Consider the following 18,854-nt stretch of genomic DNA (forward strand, 5'->3'; position numbering starts at 1 on the left):
TTGGGCGGGACTTTTCAGACTCTTGACTCCACAGACTTAATACGGTTGGGTTGTGATCACCGTGGTTAGTGTTCACCACCTTTCAGAGTATGGAAAGGGGTGCTCCGCTGCTCATGGCACTTATCCCCGAGGCTCGGGATTTTGCGGAGTGAGCGCTGGACGGGCTGCATTGCTGCCCATGGAGTTACTGGTTGGAGAGGTGCTGGGCGGGTTTTTGGCAGCGGGGGTTGGGAGGGGGCAGGAGTTTTTCAAATAAAGTTCTTGGGCAGTCTGTTTTGTCAAGCAACAACTGACCTTAAAAACTCGAGGGGCCTCCGGATGTGTCTAGAGATCAAAATGGAGTCTCTCACGTCCAGCAGGGGCCTGTGTCAAGTAATGACACAGCAATTCAAGTTACTACAACCGGGAGTTGTCGCTAGGATCAGTGGTCAGCTGACACCAAGAACTGATAATGAGCAGACCCAAAGGAAGTCTCCTGGGGCCCAAGACCTATTAAATCCCTTTAAAAAGGGGAGGATTTTGGCAGCAAACTGTCAGATTCGATTCTTCAGACCTGACCCCTCTATATCTGACTACTTCAAGAAGGCAACTGCCGCCCAAGGCTGTGCAGGATTCATCTCCACACAGAATCAAGATCCTTCACTACTTGAACATAATAAGCAGTAAGTGCTGAGAACTGACCAGAACAGACAGAGGCCCTATCTCAACTATGTGCCCCAGACTAACTTAGCATTTAGTTCATTGACTTCCTACACCTTTTTATTATCTTGTTTGTTGTATGCTCTCCTCTGTGTGCTGTGTAAGAAGCCAAGTGTAATCAATCACATGGTGAGATACTGAGTTTGGAATCCTGAACCTGCTTTATAATTGTGATTTAACTTTGTTTTATGATTGAATAAAGCTGACATTGTGGAAAGACACATCTCGTGTGTGTGTGCATTCATAGCATGTTGATGACAATGGCTGTCAGTTAAGCCTCCAACTCCTGATTTCAGCTCAGGTCTTGATCTCAGGATGGTGAGTTCAAGCCCAAGGCTCCCAGTGTGGAGCCTACTTAAAAAACAAACAACAAAGAAAACTTTGAAGTAGGACACAAATTCAATAATACTTAATGAGTGTTTCTAGCTGCTGAAACCAAAAGAAAGGAGTTCTTCCCCCGTCTGCTGAAATGGGAGTAGGTTTTGTATCCAGGGCAAAATTCTCAAATTTAAGGCACATTAAAATCCCCAAGAAGATTTGCTGTAATAGGGATGACTAATTTCGGATTCTGTATGTGTAAGGTGGTGCCAGAGAACTTGTATTTCTGACAAGTTCCCAGATGATACTTGATGGGGAGAACAAAGATAACAGAAATATAGAAAAAAAGTTAAACTTCCTTCCAACTTAAACCCCAAGTACTTGAGAGACAGGCAGAAGCATAGCTGCTTTGATGTTAATACTTTGCAAGTGGTGAAAGACAACCTTAGTTTAACATTAGCCTGACCGCCAGGATCCTGTAAGTCACCTTTAACTCAAAAATTCCTTTGGAAACTTCCTTTATCTCTATCCACCCCCACCAAGATATATGTTAGCAATCATCTTCCAAGCATATCACTCACTGATACATATCTATAGGGTCTCATGACTAAAGACAATATAGTAAATGACCTTATACTGAACAGTATAGTAAATGACCTTTTCCTAATAACAGCTAGCCTCTCTAGGTCTTTGGAAGCCTTGCTTCCAAATTTCTGAAAGACTTAAACCATCCCTAACTCCCTCCAAACTTGAAAGTATATAATCAGCCACATCTCACAACCCCAGTACAACTCTTTCTGCCAATAAGTCCTGTTCCTGTGCTTTAATAAAATCATTTTTTTCCCACCAAAGACATCTCAAGAATTCTTTCTTTTTTTTTTTTAAAGATTTTATTTATTTATTTGAGAGAGAGAGACAGTGAGAGAGAGCACGTGCGAGGAGAAGGTCAGAGAGCGAAGCAGACTCCCCATGGAGCTGGGAGCCTGATGTGGGACTCGATCCCGGGACTCCAGGATCACGCCCTGAGCCGAAGGCAGTCGTCCAACCAACTGAGCCACCCAGACATCCCTCAAGAATTCTTTCTTGACTGTTTGCTGCCAAACCCTAACATTTTTCACATCAATATTATTGATACTGGTCCTATAACTCACTTTGGGAAGTAGAGGCAACCACCATTTCTTAGATCCCACAAGTGTCTCAGCACTTAGAGAAGTAAATATAAAAACACAAGTAGAGGAGGAGGAGGACTAAATAGAAGCTGAATTAGATGACAAAGTTTAACTAGGTAGGAATATTCTATAATAAAAGTGCCTGTTGTAGAAAAAACTAAATGATGATTTAAGCAAGTTGAGAAAGGGTCAGCCTGGGGAAGAGAAAAGGACTCTTAATAGTACCCTCAAAAGTACAGTGGAAGTAGGGTTTGGTCTTCTGCTTCAATTTATCCATTTTCCCTCTACATTTACCATTATTGCCTCAATTAGGCCTTGTGACACAGTTTGACCATCTTGTTGCGTCTCTGCTTTGGCTCTCAATTTTATATCTACAATCAGACCTCTCCATGCTGCTCAGCTATAGCACTGTTACACTACCTGTCTGTCATTGCCACCTGAATGTCTGAGAAACTCTTCAACCTAAATGTTTCTCCTCCCCAAATAAGATAATTCTCCATCTCAGTAGTGGCACTGACATCTACCAGTAGCTCATACTGAAACCTGGGATTTTCATTAATGTTTTTGTCCCTCTTATCAAAATCCGGCCCGTCCCACCTCCCATTTATAAATTTCTCACTTATTTACTCATTCTCCACTGGCGCTACCATATCTCAGGCCACTAATTTCTTTTACCCAAACTATTAGGTGGCTTCTAACCAGTATCCACTAATCTACTCTTGCCCCATCTACCATATACATATTATACATTCTCCACAAATACATTCCAGTGATGTCTATGCTGTCCATATTAGTCTTCCTTTCAATTGCCAAATGTACCCTGTGGCCTCTGGGTCTATGGATTTGCTACTCCATTTATCTGAAAGGCTCTGGGCTCCTTCTATCATGTCACTTCATGTCACTTCACAGCTATTGAAAATTGTTGACCCTAGGAGATAGGTACATAGAGGTTTAATATATTATTCCTTCTACTTTTCAAGGTTTTGAAATATTTTTTTTTAATTTAAGCTGAGATTTTTAAAAACCAAAATAAAAAAAAACTCAGAAATTGATCTTAGTTTCTCTGAACTCTCAAAGCTGAGCTTCCCTGTGCATTTCTATACACCCTTTGAAGCTGTTATAATAATCATAATCTAAACAATCATAATTATCATCTGGTTCCACCTCTGCACTATAAGGTCATACCATTTCTGTCTTCTTGACTTTTATACACCCAGCACTCAGCACAATGTCTTCCATGTACAAAGCACTCAAATATTTGCTTGAATGAATGAATAAACTAATAATTATTAAATAATTATTTATAATAATTTTCTCAAGGTATCACAGCTACAAAGTGTTTAGGATTAGAACTCAGGTGTGACACCAAGGTCCATGTTTTCTCCATTCTACCATTCATAATTAGTATAATTATGAGGAATTTTCAATTGAACATAGAGGCTCAGCAAAAGTGAATTATCCATAAGATAAGCTATGCAGGATGCATTTTTTGAATATTGCCCAATCTTGTCAACAAATATTCAATGCCACAACAAGTGGGAAGGGGCTCCTGGGTGGCTTGGTGGGTTAAAGCTTCTGCCTTCAGCTCAGGTCCTGATCCCAGGGTCCTGGGATCAAGCCCCACATCAGGCTCTCTGCTCTACAGGGAGCCTGCTTCCTCCTCTCTCTCTCTGCCTGCCTCTGCCTACTTGTGATCGCTATCAAATAAATTAATAAAATCTTCAAAAAAATTGTTTACAAAAAAGAAAAGCAAGAGGGAAATTTTTCTTCCAGCTCTTCTCATTAAACTTTTTGGCCTAGTTCTTGTTTTGCAGGTATCTGGGGTTTTTTATGTGTGGTTTTTCACTCTGCTTATAAGGATCCTAAGTATTCCATGAAAGGGCAATTGGAGTCTGTGATGGGGCAACAGTCACAAGAGATCTCTACTATACCACCAGCGCAGCTCTTCTTCCCTCTGTTTTAAAAATAGGGTGAGACCTCATGTAAAGAAAAATATACATAAGGGAGAAATGTTTGAATTCTGCTAGTCTGGTCTATATCCTTCTCTAGCCTAATAGTTAAGAATGGAGTGGACTGCAACTGAAGCCAAGATTTGAATGTGAAAAAAAAATGAAACTGTAAAGATATCAGATTAAATCATAATCAAAATTCACTTGTAATCTTGGGGGAGTGTTTCTAACTACGACTCAAAATTCACTATTCATGATAGAAAAGATATATTTCTCATAATAAAAAAAGATTGATAAATCCAAATGTATAAAAGCCTTATTTTATGCATGGTAAAAACTACAACAAGCAAAGTAAAAGTCAAATAACACAATAGGAAGAATATCTGATACTCCTCTCATATAAAAAGAATACTTCCCTAAAATATATAAATTGCTCTTGAAATCAGAGAAAGAATGACCAAAAAACCAACATGGGCAAAAAATATAAAGTGTTATAAAAAAGGACACAAATACCCTTTATATATATGAAAAATATGACACTTCAATCGTGAGAAATATAAAGTAATACTGCACACCAGAAATAGTGACTGAAATCTAAATATTTGGTTAAACACATTAGGGTAAGGGCATTCTCATAAACTGCTAATGGAAGTACAAAATCATAACACCCTTATCAAGGGGACTTTGGCAAAGTTTTCCAAAATTACAAGTGCATTTTTCCTCTAAGCTAGTAATCTCATTTCTAGGAATTATTTCTATAGTTATACATTAACACATATGAAATTCAATTAACAAACATATAGTCCATCATTAGTTTTTGATGTAGTATTCATTAGTTGCATATAACACCCCGTGCTCATCAGATCATGTGCCCTCCTTAATGCCCATCACCCAGTTACTCCATCTGCTTACTCCCCTCCCTTCCTCTACCCTCAGTTTGTTTCCCAGAGTCAAGAGTCTCAAATGGTTTATCTCCCTCTCTGATTTCTTCCCATTCATTTTTCCTTCCCTCCCCCTACAGCCCTCTGTGCTATTCCTTATATTTCACATATGAGTGGAACAGTATGACAATTTTTTTCTCTGATTTATTTCACTTAGTGTAATCCCCTCCAGTTCCATCCATGTGGATGCAAATGGTAGGTATTCATCCTTTCTGATGATTGCTTAATATCCCATTATATATATGAACCACATCTTTATCCATTCATCTGTTGCCTCCAACATCTGAGCTCATTCCACAGTTTGGCTATTGTGGACATCGCTGCTCTGAACATTTGGGTGCAGGTCCCCCTTCTTTTCACTACATCTGTATCTTTGGGGTAAATATCCAGTAGTACAATTGCTGGGCTGTAGGGCAGTTCTATTTTTAACTTCTTGAGGAACCTCCATACTGGAAAAAAAAACTTATTTTATATGGAGTTTTATTCTGTATAGAGGGGAGGAACCAGGTGATTGTCACGAAGGAAATAAGACTTCTGCAGATCTACCTTTTAATATTGTTCTGATTTGGGGGGGTTCCTGGGTGGTTCAGTCATTAAGTATCTGCCTTCAGCTCAAGTCATGGTCTCAGGGTCCTGGGATCGAGCTCCACATCTCCCTCTTCCACTCCCCCTGCTTGTATTCTCTCTCTCGCTATCTCTCTCTCTGTTAAATAAATATATAAAATATTTATATATATGTGTGTGTATATATATATAATGTATATTATTATATATAGTTTTGATTTTTGAACTGAACATATACTTTCAAAAAATAGACTGAAAAATTAAGAAAAACATATATAGTATGTCCTGCAGTAATGATGGTTGCATAACTGTAAATATAGTGAAAACTACTAAATAATGTACTTTAAAGGGTGAATTTTAGGGTATTTGCATTATATCTTAATAAAACAGTTATCTTAAAAAATTGGTCAGGGACTGATAGCATCAGCATCATCTGGGGAATTTTTAGAAATGCAAATTCTTGGGCCCCATCCTAGACTGACTAAATCAGAATTTTTATGGGTGAGAGCTGGCAATCTGTTCTGACATGTCCTCCAAGTGATTCCGAAGCATGTTCCACTTTGAGAACAATAAATAGATGGAATTGCTAAGGGTAACAGATTCTTGCACAGTAGTAATCTGAAGGCATCTCACTAAGAAATCCACACACTCAGGGTAGGAAGAGAAATTGTCTTCAATCTTCTTTTTTTAATCATAAAAACCAACAATGTCAACAATCATAATAATATCTAATGTATGTATACAGGCTCTGTATTTATCCTTCTACATGAAAATAAGTTTCTAACCTGCTACGTTAGTGCATAACCAGGTACATAGTAAGTTCTCAAAAGCTGTTAGTTATCACTATTATTTACTTAAGATTTATTTGTTACTATTCTTATTTATTATTACAATTTTGTGGTTTACTATTCACTTCAGATCATCTTTTTTAGAATGTCTTTTTACAGTTTCATTGAGACGTAAGTGACATACAGAACTGTATAAGCTTAAAGTGTACAGCGTACTAATTTGACTTATATATATTCTAAAATGATTACCACAGCAATTTTAGTTAATATAAATCATCTCATACAGATATTTTAAAAAAAAAAAAAAGAAAAAGAAAAAATTGTGGGTTTTTTTCCTTGTGGTGAGAACTCTTAGGATCTACCATCTTAAAAACTTTCAAGGGAGGGGACCTGGGTGTCTTATTCAGTTGAGCACTGGACTCGATTTTTTCTGGGGTTGTAATCTTTAGGTACTGGGTACTAGGTACTCTTCATCAGGCTATATACTTGGCTCTGAGTCTGCTTCTCCCTTTCCCTCTGATCTTCCCCCACTCATGCACATGCATACAACCTCTCTCTCAACTAAATAAATAAAATCTTTAAAAAAAAAACTTTCAAGGGGTGTCTGCGTGGCTTAGTTGGTTAAGTATCTGACTCTTGCTTTTGGCTCAGGTCACGATATCGTGGGTTGTGGGAGTAAGCCCCACATCAAGTTCCAGGCTAAGAGGGGAGTCTGCTTGATGATTCTCTCCCTTTGCCCCTCCCCCTCCCTCTCCCTCCCTCTCTCTGTCTCTCATACATAGATAAATCTGAAAAAAAAACCCTCCAGATTATACATTTCTAGTATTTGCTTATCTCATAAATTGAATTTGTATCTTTTTTTTCAGTCCTCAAAATATTTTTTTCATCTTAATTCAATTAATTAACATACAATGTATTATTGGTTTCAGAGGTAGAGGTTAGTGATTCATCAGTCTTATATAATACCCAGTGTTCATTACATCACATGCCTTCCCTAATATCTTTCACCCAGTTACCCTATCACCACACACCCCTTCTCTGCAGCAACACTCAGTTTGTTTCTTATGATTGAGTCTCTTACAGTTTGTCTCCCTCTCTGGTTTCATCTTGTATTATTTTTCCTCTCTGTGACCCTGTGTTTTGTTTCCTAAGTTCCACATATGAGTGAAATCATATGATCTCACTAGTTCCATCCATGTCATTGCAAATGGCAAGATTTCATTTTTTTTCTGATGGTGGAACTACCTATATATCATACCATCTGTATCCACTAATCTGTTGATGGACATCTGGATTCTTTCCATAGTTAGGTTATTGTGGACATTACTGCTATAAACTACAGGGTGTAGGTATCCCTTCAGATCCCTAACTTTGTATCTTTGGGGTAAATTCTTAGTAGTGAAATTGCTGGGTGATAGGGTAGCTCTATTTTCAACTTTTTGAGGAACCTCCATACTGTTTTCCAGAATGGATGTACAAGCTTGCATTCCCACCAACAATGTAAGAGGGGTCCCCTTTCTCCCCATCCCTGCCAACATCTGTCATTTCTGACATATTTATTTAGCCATTCTGACTGGTATGAGGTGGTATCTCATTGTGGTTTTGATTTTTATTTCCCTGATGCCAAGTGATGTTGAACATTTTTTCATGTGTCTGTAGGCCATCTGTATGTCTTTTTTTGGAGAAATGTCAGTTAATGTCTTCTGCCCCTTTCTTTTTTTTTAATATTTTATTTATTTATTTGAGATAGAGAGAGAGCATGAGAGGGGAGTGGTTAGAGGGAGAAGCAAACTCCCCACTGATCAGGGAGCCTGATGCGGGACTCCATCTGGGGACTCCAGGATCATACCTGAGCTGAAGGCAGTTGCTTAACTGACTAAGCCACCCAGGTGCCCCTCTTTTGCCCATTTCTTAATGTTCTTTAATTGTTCTTTAAGAGTTAGTTTCATAGCTAATAATAATAAATAAATAAATAACAAAGAGTTAAGATTAATTGTTCTTTGAGAGTTAGTTTCATACATTCTTTATAGTTCTTGGAAAATAGCCCTTTCTCTGACATGTCATTCGCAAATATCTTCTCCCATTCTGTTGGTTGGCTTTTGGTTTTATCAATTGTTTCCTTTCCTGTGTAAAAGCTTTTTATCTTGATGAAGTCCCAATAGTTCATTTTTGCTTTTGTTTCCCTTGCCTTTGGAGATGAGACTAGCAAGAAGTTGCTGTGGACCAGGATGAAGAGGTTGCTGCCTCTATACTTCTCTAGGGTTTTGATGGATTCCTGTCTCACATTTAGGTCGTTCATCCATTTTGATTCTATTTGTGTATGGTGTAAGGAAGTGGCCCAGTTTCATTCTTCTGCCTGTGGTTGTTCAATTTTTCCAGCATCATAATTGAAGAGATGGTCTTTTTTCCACTGGATATTCTTTCCTGCTTTGCCAAAGATTGACTATATAGTTGAGGGTCCATTTCTGGGTTCTTTATTCTGTTCCATTGACCTATGTGTCGGTTTTTGTGCCAATACTATGCTGTCTTAATGATTATAGCTTTGTAATAGAGCTTGAAGTCCAGCATTGTGATGCCACCAGCTTTGGCTTTCTTTTTCAACATTCCTTTGGCTATTTGGGGTCTCTTGTGACTCCATACAAATTTTAGGATTATTTGTCACAGCTCTGTGGGAAAAGTTGATGGTATTTTGATAGGGATTGCATTGAATGTATAGATTACTCTAGGCAGCATAGCCATTTAAAAGTTATTTGTTCTTCCAATCCATGAGTATGGGATATTTTCCATTTCTTTGTGTCCTCTTTAATTTCTTTTTTTTTCCAATTTATTTATTTTCAGAAAAACAGTATTCATTATTTTTTCACCACACCCAGTGCTCCATGCAAGCTGTGCCCTCTATAATACCCACCACCTGGTACCCCAACCTCCCACCCCCCCGCCACTTCAAACCCCTCAGATTGTTTTTCAGAGTCCATAGTCTCTCATGGTTCATCTCCCCTTCCAATTTACCTAAAAGCACATACCCTCCCCAATGTCCATAACCCTACCCCCCTTCTCCCAACCCCCCTCCCCCCAGCAACCCACAGTTTGTTTCGTGAGATTAAGAGTCACTTATGGTTTGTCTCCCTCCCTATCCCATCTTGTTTCATGGATTCTTCTCCTACCCACTTAAGCCCCCATGTTGCATCACCACTCCCTCATATCAGGGAGATCATATGATAGTTGTCTTTCTCCGCTTGACTTATTTCGTTAAGCATGATACGCTCTAGTTCCATCCATCTTGTTGCAAATGGCAAGATTTCATTTCTTTTGATGGCTGCATAGTATTCCATTGTGTATATATACCACATCTTCTTTATCCATTCATCTGTTGATGGACATCTAGGTTCTTTCCATAGTTTGGCTATTGTGGACATTGCTGCTATAAACATTCGGGTGCACGTGCCCCTTTGGATCACTACGTTTGTATCTTTAGGGTAAATACCCAGTAGTGCAATTGCTGGGACATAGGGCAGTTCTATTTTCAACATTTTGAGGAACCTCCATGCTGTTTTCCAGAGTGGTTGCACCAGCTTGCATTCCCACCAACAGTGTAGGAGGGTTCCCCTTTCTCCGCATCCTTGCCAGCATCTGTCATTTCCTGACTTGTTGATTTTAGCCATTCTGAGTGGTGTGAGGTGATATCTCATTGTGGTTTTGATTTGTATTTCCCTGATGCCGAGTGATATGGAGCACTTTTTCATGTGTCTGTTGGCCATCTGGATGTCTTCTTTGCAGAAACGTCTGTTCATGTCCTCTGCCCATTTCTTGATTGGATTATTTGTTCTTTGGGTGTTGAGTTTGTTAAGTTCTTTATAGATTTTGGACACTAGTCCTTTATCTGATATGTCGTTTGCAAATATCCTCTCCCATTCTGTCAGTTGTCTTTTGGTTTTGTTAACTGTTTCCTTTGCTGTGCAAAAGCTTTTGATTTTGATGAAATCCCAAAAGTTCATTTTTGCCCTTGCTTCCCTTGCCTTTGGCGATGTTCCTAGGAAGATGTTGCTGCGGCTGAGGTCGAAGAGGTTGCTGCCTGTGTTCTCCTCAAGGATTTTGATGGATTCCTTTCTCACATTGAGGTCCTTAATCCATTTTGAATCTATTTTTGTGTGTGGTGTAAGGAAATGGTCCAATTTCATTTTTCTGCACGTGGCTGTCCAATTTTCCCAACACCATTTATTGAAGAGGCTGTCTTTTTTCCATTGGACATTCTTTCCTGCTTTGTCGAAGATTAGTTGACCATAGAGTTGAGGGTCTATTTCTGGGCTCTCTATTCTGTTCCATTGATCTATGTGTCTGTTTTTGTGCCAGTACCATGCTGTCTTGATGATGACAGCTTTGTAATAAAGCTTGAAGTCCGGAATTGTGATGCCACCGACTTTGGCTTTGTTTTTCAATATCCCTTTGGCTATTCGAGGTCTTTTCTGGTTCCATATACATTTTAAAATTATTTGTTCCATTTCTTTGAAAAAGATGGATGGTACTTTGATAGGAATTGCATTAAATGTGTAGATTGCTTTAGGTAGCATAGACATTTTCACAATATTTATTCTTCCAATCCAGGAGCATGGAACATTTTTCCATTTCTTTGTGTCTTCCTCAATTTCTTTCATGAGTACTTTATAGTTTTCTGAGTATAGATTCTTAGCCTCTTTGGTTAGGTTTATTCCTAGGTATCTTATGGTTTGGGGTGCAATTGTAAATGGGATTGACTCCTTAATTTCTCTTTCTTCTGTCTTGTTGTTGGTGTAGAGAAATGCAACTGATTTCTGTGCATTGATCTTATATCCTGACACTTTACTGAATTCCTGTACAAGTTCTAGCAGTTTTGGAGTGGAGTCTTTTGGGTTTTCCACATACAGTATCATATCATCTGCGAAGAGTGATAATTTGACTTCTTCTTTGCCGATTTGGATGCCTTTAATTTCCTTTTGTTGTCTGATTGCTGAGGCTAGGACTTCTGGTTCTATGTTGAATAGCAGTGGTGATAATGGACATCCCTGCCGTGTTCCTGACCTTAGTGGAAAAGCTTTCAGTTTTTCTCCATTGAGAATGATATTTGCGGTGGGTTTTTCATAGATGGCTTTGATGATATTGAGGTATGTGCCCTCTATCCCTACACTTTGAAGGGTTTTGATCAGGAAGGGATGCTGTACTTTGTCAAATGCCTTTTCAGCATCTATTGAGAGTATCATATGGTTCTTGTTCTTTCTTTTATTGATGTGTTGTATCACATTGACTGATTTGCGGATGTTGAACCAACCTTGCAGCCCTGGGATAAATCCCACTTGGTTGTGATGAATAATCCTTTTAATGTACTGTTGAATCCTATTGGCTAGTATTTTGGTGAGAATTTTTGCATCTGTGTTCATCAAGGATATTGGTCTATAGCTCTCTTTTTTTATTACATCCTTGTCTGGTTTTGGGATCAAGGTGATGCTGGCCTCATAAAATGAGTTTGGGAGTTTACCTTCCATTTCTATTTTTTGGAACAGTTTCAGGAGACTAGGAATTAGTTCTTCTTTAAATGTTTGGTAGAATTCCCCCGGGAAGCCATCTGGCCCTGGGCTTTTGTTTGTTTGGAGATTTTTAAGGACTGTTTCAATCTCCTTACTGGTTATGGGTCTGTTCAGGCTTTCTATTTCTTCCTGGTTCAATTTTGGTAGTTTATATGTTTCTAGGAATGCATCCATTTCTTCCAGATTGTCAAATTTGTTGGCGTAGAGTTGCTCATAGTATGTTCTTATAATAGTTTGTATTTCTTTGGTGTTAGTTGTGCTCTCTCCTCTTTCATTCATGATTTTATTTATTTGGGTCCTTTCTCTTTTCTTTTTGACAAGTCTGGCCAAGGGTTTATCAATTTTATTAATTCTTTCAAAGAACCAGCTCCTAGTTTGGTTGATTTGTTCTATTGTTTTTTTGGTTTCTATTTCATTGATTTCTGCTCTGATCTTTATGATTTCTCTTCTCCTGCTGGGCTTAGGGTTTCTTTCTTGTTCTTTCTCCAGCTCCTTTAGGTGTAGGTTTAGGTTGTGTACCTGAGACCTTTCTTGTTTCTTGAGAAAATCTTGTACCGCTATATATTTTCCTCTCAGGACTGCCTTTGTTGTGTCCCACAGATTTTGAACTGTTGTATTTTCATTATCATTTGTTTCCATGATTTTTTTCAATTCTTCTTTAATTTCGCGGTTGACCCATTCATTCTTTAGAAGGATGCTGTTTAGTCTCCATGTATTTGTGTTCTTTCCAAACTTCCTCTTGTGGTTGAGTTCTAGCTTCAGAGCATTGTGGTCTGAAAATATGCAGGGAATGATCCCAATCTTTTGATACCGGTTGAGTCCTGATTTAGGACCGAGGATGTGATCTATTCTGGAGAATGTTCCATGTGCACTAGAGAACAATGTGTATTCTGTTGCTTTGGGATGAAATGTTCTGAATATATCTGTGATGTCCATCTCATCCAGTGTATCATTTAAGGCCTTTATTTCCCTGTTGATCTTTTGCTTGGATGATCTGTCCATTTCAGTGAGGGGAGTGTTAAAGTCCCCTACTATTATTGTATTATTGTTGGTGTGTTTCTTTGATTTTGTTATTAATTGGTTTATATAGTTTGCTGCGCCCACGTTGGGGGCATAGATATTTAAAATTGTTAGATCTTCTTGTTGGACAGACCCTTTGAGTATGATATAGTGTCCTTCCTCATCTCTTATTATAGTCTTTGGCTTAAAATCTAATTGATCTGATATAAGGATTGCCACTCCTGCTTTTTTCTGATGTCCATTAGCATGGTAAATTCTTTTCCACCCCCTCACTTTAAGTCTGGAGGTGTCTTCGGGTTTAAAATGAGTTTCTTGGAGGCAACATATAGATGGGTTTTGTTTTTTTATCCATTCTGATACCCTGTGTCTTTTGATTGGGGCATTTAGCCCATTAACATTCAGGGTAACTATTGAGAGATATGATTTTAGTGCCATTGTATTGCCTGTAAGGTGACTGTTACTGTATATTGTCTCTGTTCCTTTCTGATCTACCACTTGTAGGCTCTCTCTTTGCTTAGAGGACCCCTTTCAGTATTTCCTGTAGAGCTGGTTTGGTGTTTGCAAATTCTTTCAGTTTTTGTTTGTCCTGGAAGCTTTTAATCTCTCCTTCTATTTTCAATGATAGCCTAGCTGGATATAGTATTCTTGGCTGCATGTTTTTCTCGTTTAGTGCTCTGAAAATGTCATGCCAGCTCTTTCTGGCCTGCCAGGTCTCTGTGGATAAGTCAGCTGCCAATCTAATACTTTTACCATTATGTTACAGATTTCTTTTCCCGGGCTGCTTTCAGGATTTTCTCTTTGTCACTAAGGCTTGTAAATTTTACTATTAGGTGACGGGGTGTGGGCCTATTCTTATTGATTTTGAGGGGCGTTCTCTGAACCTCCTGAATTTTGATGCTCGTTCCCTTTGCCATATTGGGGAAATTCTCCCCAATAATTCTCTCCAGTATACCTTCTGCTCCCCTCTCTCTTTCTTCTTCTTCTGGAATCCCAATTATTCTAATGTTGTTTTGTTTTATGGTGTCACTTATCTCTCGAATTCTCCCCTCATGGTCCAGTAGCTGTTTGTCCCTCTTTTGCTCAGCTTCTTTATTCACTGTCATTTGGTCTTCTATATCGCTAATTCTTTCTTCTGCCTCATTTATCCTAGCAGTGAGAGCCTCCATTTTTGATTGAACTTCATTAATAGCTTTTTTGATTTCAACTTGGTTAGATTTTAGTTCTTTTATTTCTCCAGAAAGGGCTTTTATATCTCTGGAGAGGGTTTCTCTAATATCTTCCATGCCTTTTTCAAGCCTGTCTAGAACCTTGAGAATTGTCATTTTGAACTCTAGATCTGACATATTACCAATGTCTGTATTGATTAGGTCCCTAGCCTTCGGTACTGCCTCTTGTTCTTTTTTTTGTTGTGAATTTTTCCGCCTTGTCATTTTGTCCAGCTAAGAGTATATGAAGGAGCAAGTAAAATACTAAAAGGGTGGCAACAATCCCAGGAAAATATGCTTTAACCAAATCAGAAGAGATCCCAAATCATGAGGGGGGATTTCTCCCCCCTCACGATTGGGTGAGGGATCTCCTCTGATTGGGATCTCCTTTGATTGGGATCTCCCAATCTCTTTTTTTTTTCCAATTTATTTATTTTCAGAAAAACAGTATTCATTATTTTTTCACCACACCCAGTGCTCCATGCAAGCTGTGCCCTCTATAATACCCACCACCTGGTACCCCAACCTCCCACCCCCACCGCCACTTCAAACCCCTCAGATTGTTTTTCAGAGTCCATAGTCTCTCATGGTTCATCTCCCCTTCCAATTTACCCAAAAGCACATACCCTCCACAATGATCTCTTCTGATTGGGATCTCCCAATCTCTTCTGATTGGGATCTCTTCTTATTTGGGGATAAAAAGAGGTTCAAAAGAAAGAAAGAAAAAAAAGAAAAAAAGAATTAAAAAAAAGAGATTGAATTAAAAATTCAATCAAGAATTTAAAAAAGAATTAAGAAATAAAAGATTGAAGAGATTAGGATCTCTTCTGATTTGGGGATAAAAAGAGGTTCAAAAAGAAAGAAAGAAAAAAAAGAATTAAAAAAAAGAAAATGAATAAAGAAAAGTATAAAAAAGAAAAAATATATATATTAGATAATCTCGTTAAAAAACGTTAAAAAAAAGGGTAAAAGTTATAAAAAATTTTAGCAGAAGAAGAGAAAAAAAATGAAAAAGAAAAAAATTAAATTAACTGCAAGACTAAAAAATCACAGGCAGAAAGCCATGAGTTCCGTGGTTTGTTTTCTCCTCCTCTGGAATTCTGCTGCTCTCTCCTTGGTATTGAAACTGCACTCCTTGGTAGGTGAACTTGGTCTTGCCTGGATTTCTTGTTGATCTTCTGGGGGAGGGGCCTAGTGTAGTGATTCTCAAGTGTCTTTGCCCCAGGCGGAATTACACCGCCCTTACCAGGGGCCGGGCTGAGTGATCTGCTCGGCTTTGCTTTCAGGAGCTTTTGTTCCCTGAGCGCTTTCCGTAGAGTTCCGGAGGACGGGAATACAAATGGCGGCCTCCTGGTCTCCGGCCCGGAGGAGCTGAGAGCCCAGGGCCCCGCTTCCCTGTGCGCCCTCAGCGAACAGCTCCTAGTAACTCGCGTCTGCCTAACCTCCGGCCGCGCTCCGAGCTCACCGAGCTTGCGACCGGTTCAAGGCAACTCCGAGCTGCGAGCTCACTGTCGGCTCTGTCTCTGCAGCCAGCTTTCCCGTTCCAATATCCGCAAGCTCTGCGACACTCAGACACCCCTGATCCTTCTGTGACCCCGCGGGACCTGAGGTCACGCCGACCCCGTGTGGGCTTCGCCCCGGTTTAGCCTCCGGAGCGATGTCCCTCAGCGGAACAGACTTTTAAAAGTCCTGATTTTGTGCTCCGTTGCTCCGCCGCTTGCCGGGAGCCGGCCCCTCCCCCCGGGGTCTATCTTCCTGTCGCTTTGGATTCACTTCTCCACCAGTCCTACCTTTCAGAAAGTGGTTGTTTTTCTGTTTCTAGAATTGCTGTTCTTCTTCTCTTCGATCTGCCGATGGATTTGCAGGTGTTTGCAATCTTTAGATAAGCTCTCTAGCTGATCTCCTGCTAGCTGAGGTAGTCTCAGCCTGCTACTTCTCTGCCATCTTGACTCCTCCCCCTCTCCTCTTCAATTTCTTTCATGAGTGTTTTATAGTTCTATAGTTTTCTGAGTACACATCCTTTGCAGTATACTGTCTTGGTGATTACAGCTTTGTAACAGAGCTTGAAGTCTGGAATTTTGATGCTACCAACTTTGATTTTCTTTTTCAACATTCCTCTGGCCATTCAAGGTCTTTTCTGATTTCTCTGCATTGATCTTATATCCTGCCATGTTGCTGAATTCCTGTATGAACTGTAGCATTTTGAGGTGGAGTCTTTTGGGTTTTCCACATACAGTATCATGTCATCTGCAAAGAATAAGAGTTTAACTTCTTTGCCTATTCAGATTCCTTTTATTTCTTTTTGTTGTCTGATTGCTAAGGCTAGGACTTCTAGTACTATGTTGAACAGCAGTGGTAAGGGTGGACATCCCTGCCATATTTCTGACCCTATTAGAGGAAATGCTCTCAGTTTTTCCCCACTGAGAATGATATTCACTGTGAGCTTTTCCTACATGGCTTTTTATGGTATTGAGGTATGCTCCCTCTATCCCTACATTCTGAAGAGGTTTTTTTTTTTTTTTAAGATTTTATTTATTTATTTGACAGAGAGAGATCACAAGTAGGCAGAGAGAGAGGGGGGGGAGCAGGCTCCCCGCTGAGCAGAGAGCCCAACATGGGGCTCAATCCCAGGACCTTGAGATCATGACCTCAGCTGAAAACAGAGGCTTAACCCACTGAGTTGCCCAGGCACCCTCTGAAGAGTTTTAATCAAGAAAAGGTGCAAAAAAAAAAAAAAAGAAAAGAAAAGAAAAGGTGCTATGCTTTGTCAAATGCCTTTTCTGCATCTATTGAGAGGATCATATGGTTCTTTATTTTCTTTAATGAGGTAGTGCATTACATTGATTGATTGCGGATGTTGAACCACCCTAGCAACTCAGGAATAAATCCCACTTGGTCATGACGAATAATCCTTTTAATGTCCTGTTGGATCTATTGGTTAGGATTTTGGTGATAATTTTGGCATCCATTTTCAACAGGTATTTTGGTCTGTAATTCTCCCTTTTGGTAGGGTCTTTGTCTGGTTTTGGGATCAAGGTATTGCTGACCTCATAGAAAGAGTTTGGAAGTTTTCCTTCCATTTCAAGTTTTTCTTCCATTTCTATTTTTTGAAGCAACTTCAGAAGAATAGGTATTAATTCTATTTTAAATATTTGGCAGAATTCCCCTGGGAAGCCATCTAGCCCTGGGCTAGATGTTGTTGGGAGATTTTTGATTACTCCTTCATTTTCTGGTTATGGGTCTGTTTAGGTTTTCTCTTTCTTCCTGTTTCACTTTTTGTAGTTTATACGTCTCTAGGAGTGCATCCATTTCTTCCAGATTGCCTAATTTGTTGGCATATAATTACTCATAATATGTTCTTATAATTATTTGTACTTCTTTGATGTTGTGATTTATCTCCTTTAATTCATGACTTTTTTTTTAACATAAATGGGTTCTTTCTCTTTTCTTTTTGATAGATCTGACCAGGGGTTTATCAATCTTACTTTTTTTTTTCAAAAGAATGAGCTCTTATTTTCGTTGACCTGTTCTACTGTTCTTTTGGTTTCTATTTCATTGACTTCTACTGTAATCTTAATTATTTCTCTTCTCCTACTGGGTTTAGGCTTCATTGCTGTTCTTTCTCTGGCTTCTTTAGGTGTATGTTTGATTGTATATTTGAGACCTTTCTTGTTTCTTGAGAAAGGCTTGTATTGCTCTATCCTTTTCTCTAGGACCACATTTGCTGCATCCCAAAGGTTTTGAACAGTTGTATTTTCATTTTCATTTGTTTCCATGAATTTTTAAAATTCTTTAATTTCAAGATTGCCTCATTCATTCTTTAGTAGGATTCTCTTTAGCCTCCATGGATTTGAAGTCTTTCCAATTTTCCTCTTGTAACTAAGTTCCAGTTTCAAAGCACTGTGGTCTGAAAATATGTAGTAAATAATCCTATTCTTTTAGTACTTGATCTGATTTGTGACCCAGTATGTGATCTATTCTGTAGAATGTTCCATGTGTGCTCAGGAAGAATATTATTCTGTTGCCTTCGGATAGAATGTCCTGAACATACCTGTGAAGTCCATCTGGTTCATTGTGCCATTCAAAGCTCTTTTTTCCTTGTTGATCTTCTGTTTAGACATTCTGCCCATTATAGTGAGTATGGTGTTAAAATCCCCTAGTGATATCATATTATTATTGAGGTGTTTCTTTTTATTTTATTATTAATAGGCTTATATAGTCGGCTGTCCCCTTGTTAGGGGCATAAATATTTACAATTGTTAGATCTTCTTGTTGGTTAGACCCTTTAATTATGATATAGTGTCCTTCCTCATTTCTTACTACAGCTTTTGTTTGAAAATCTAATTTGTCTGATAAAGGATTGCAACCCACCTTTCCTTTGATGTCCATTAGCTTGATAAATAGTTTTCCTCCTGTCCTTTAAATCTGGAGGTGTCTTTGGGTCTAAAATTTATCTCTTGCTGACAGCATATTGATGGATCTTGTTTTTTTTTTTTTAATCGAATCTGATACACTGCATCTTTTGATTGGGGCATTTAGCCCATTTGCATTCAGAGTAACAATTGAAAGATGAATTTAGTGCCTTGTATTACATGTAAAGTGACGGTTATTTTATATTGTCTCAAGTCCTTTCTGGTCTATGT

Source organism: Neovison vison, chromosome 4 (assembly GCF_020171115.1).
Source record: "Neovison vison isolate M4711 chromosome 4, ASM_NN_V1, whole genome shotgun sequence".
In the NCBI taxonomy this organism is placed as follows: Eukaryota; Metazoa; Chordata; class Mammalia; order Carnivora; family Mustelidae; genus Neogale; species Neogale vison.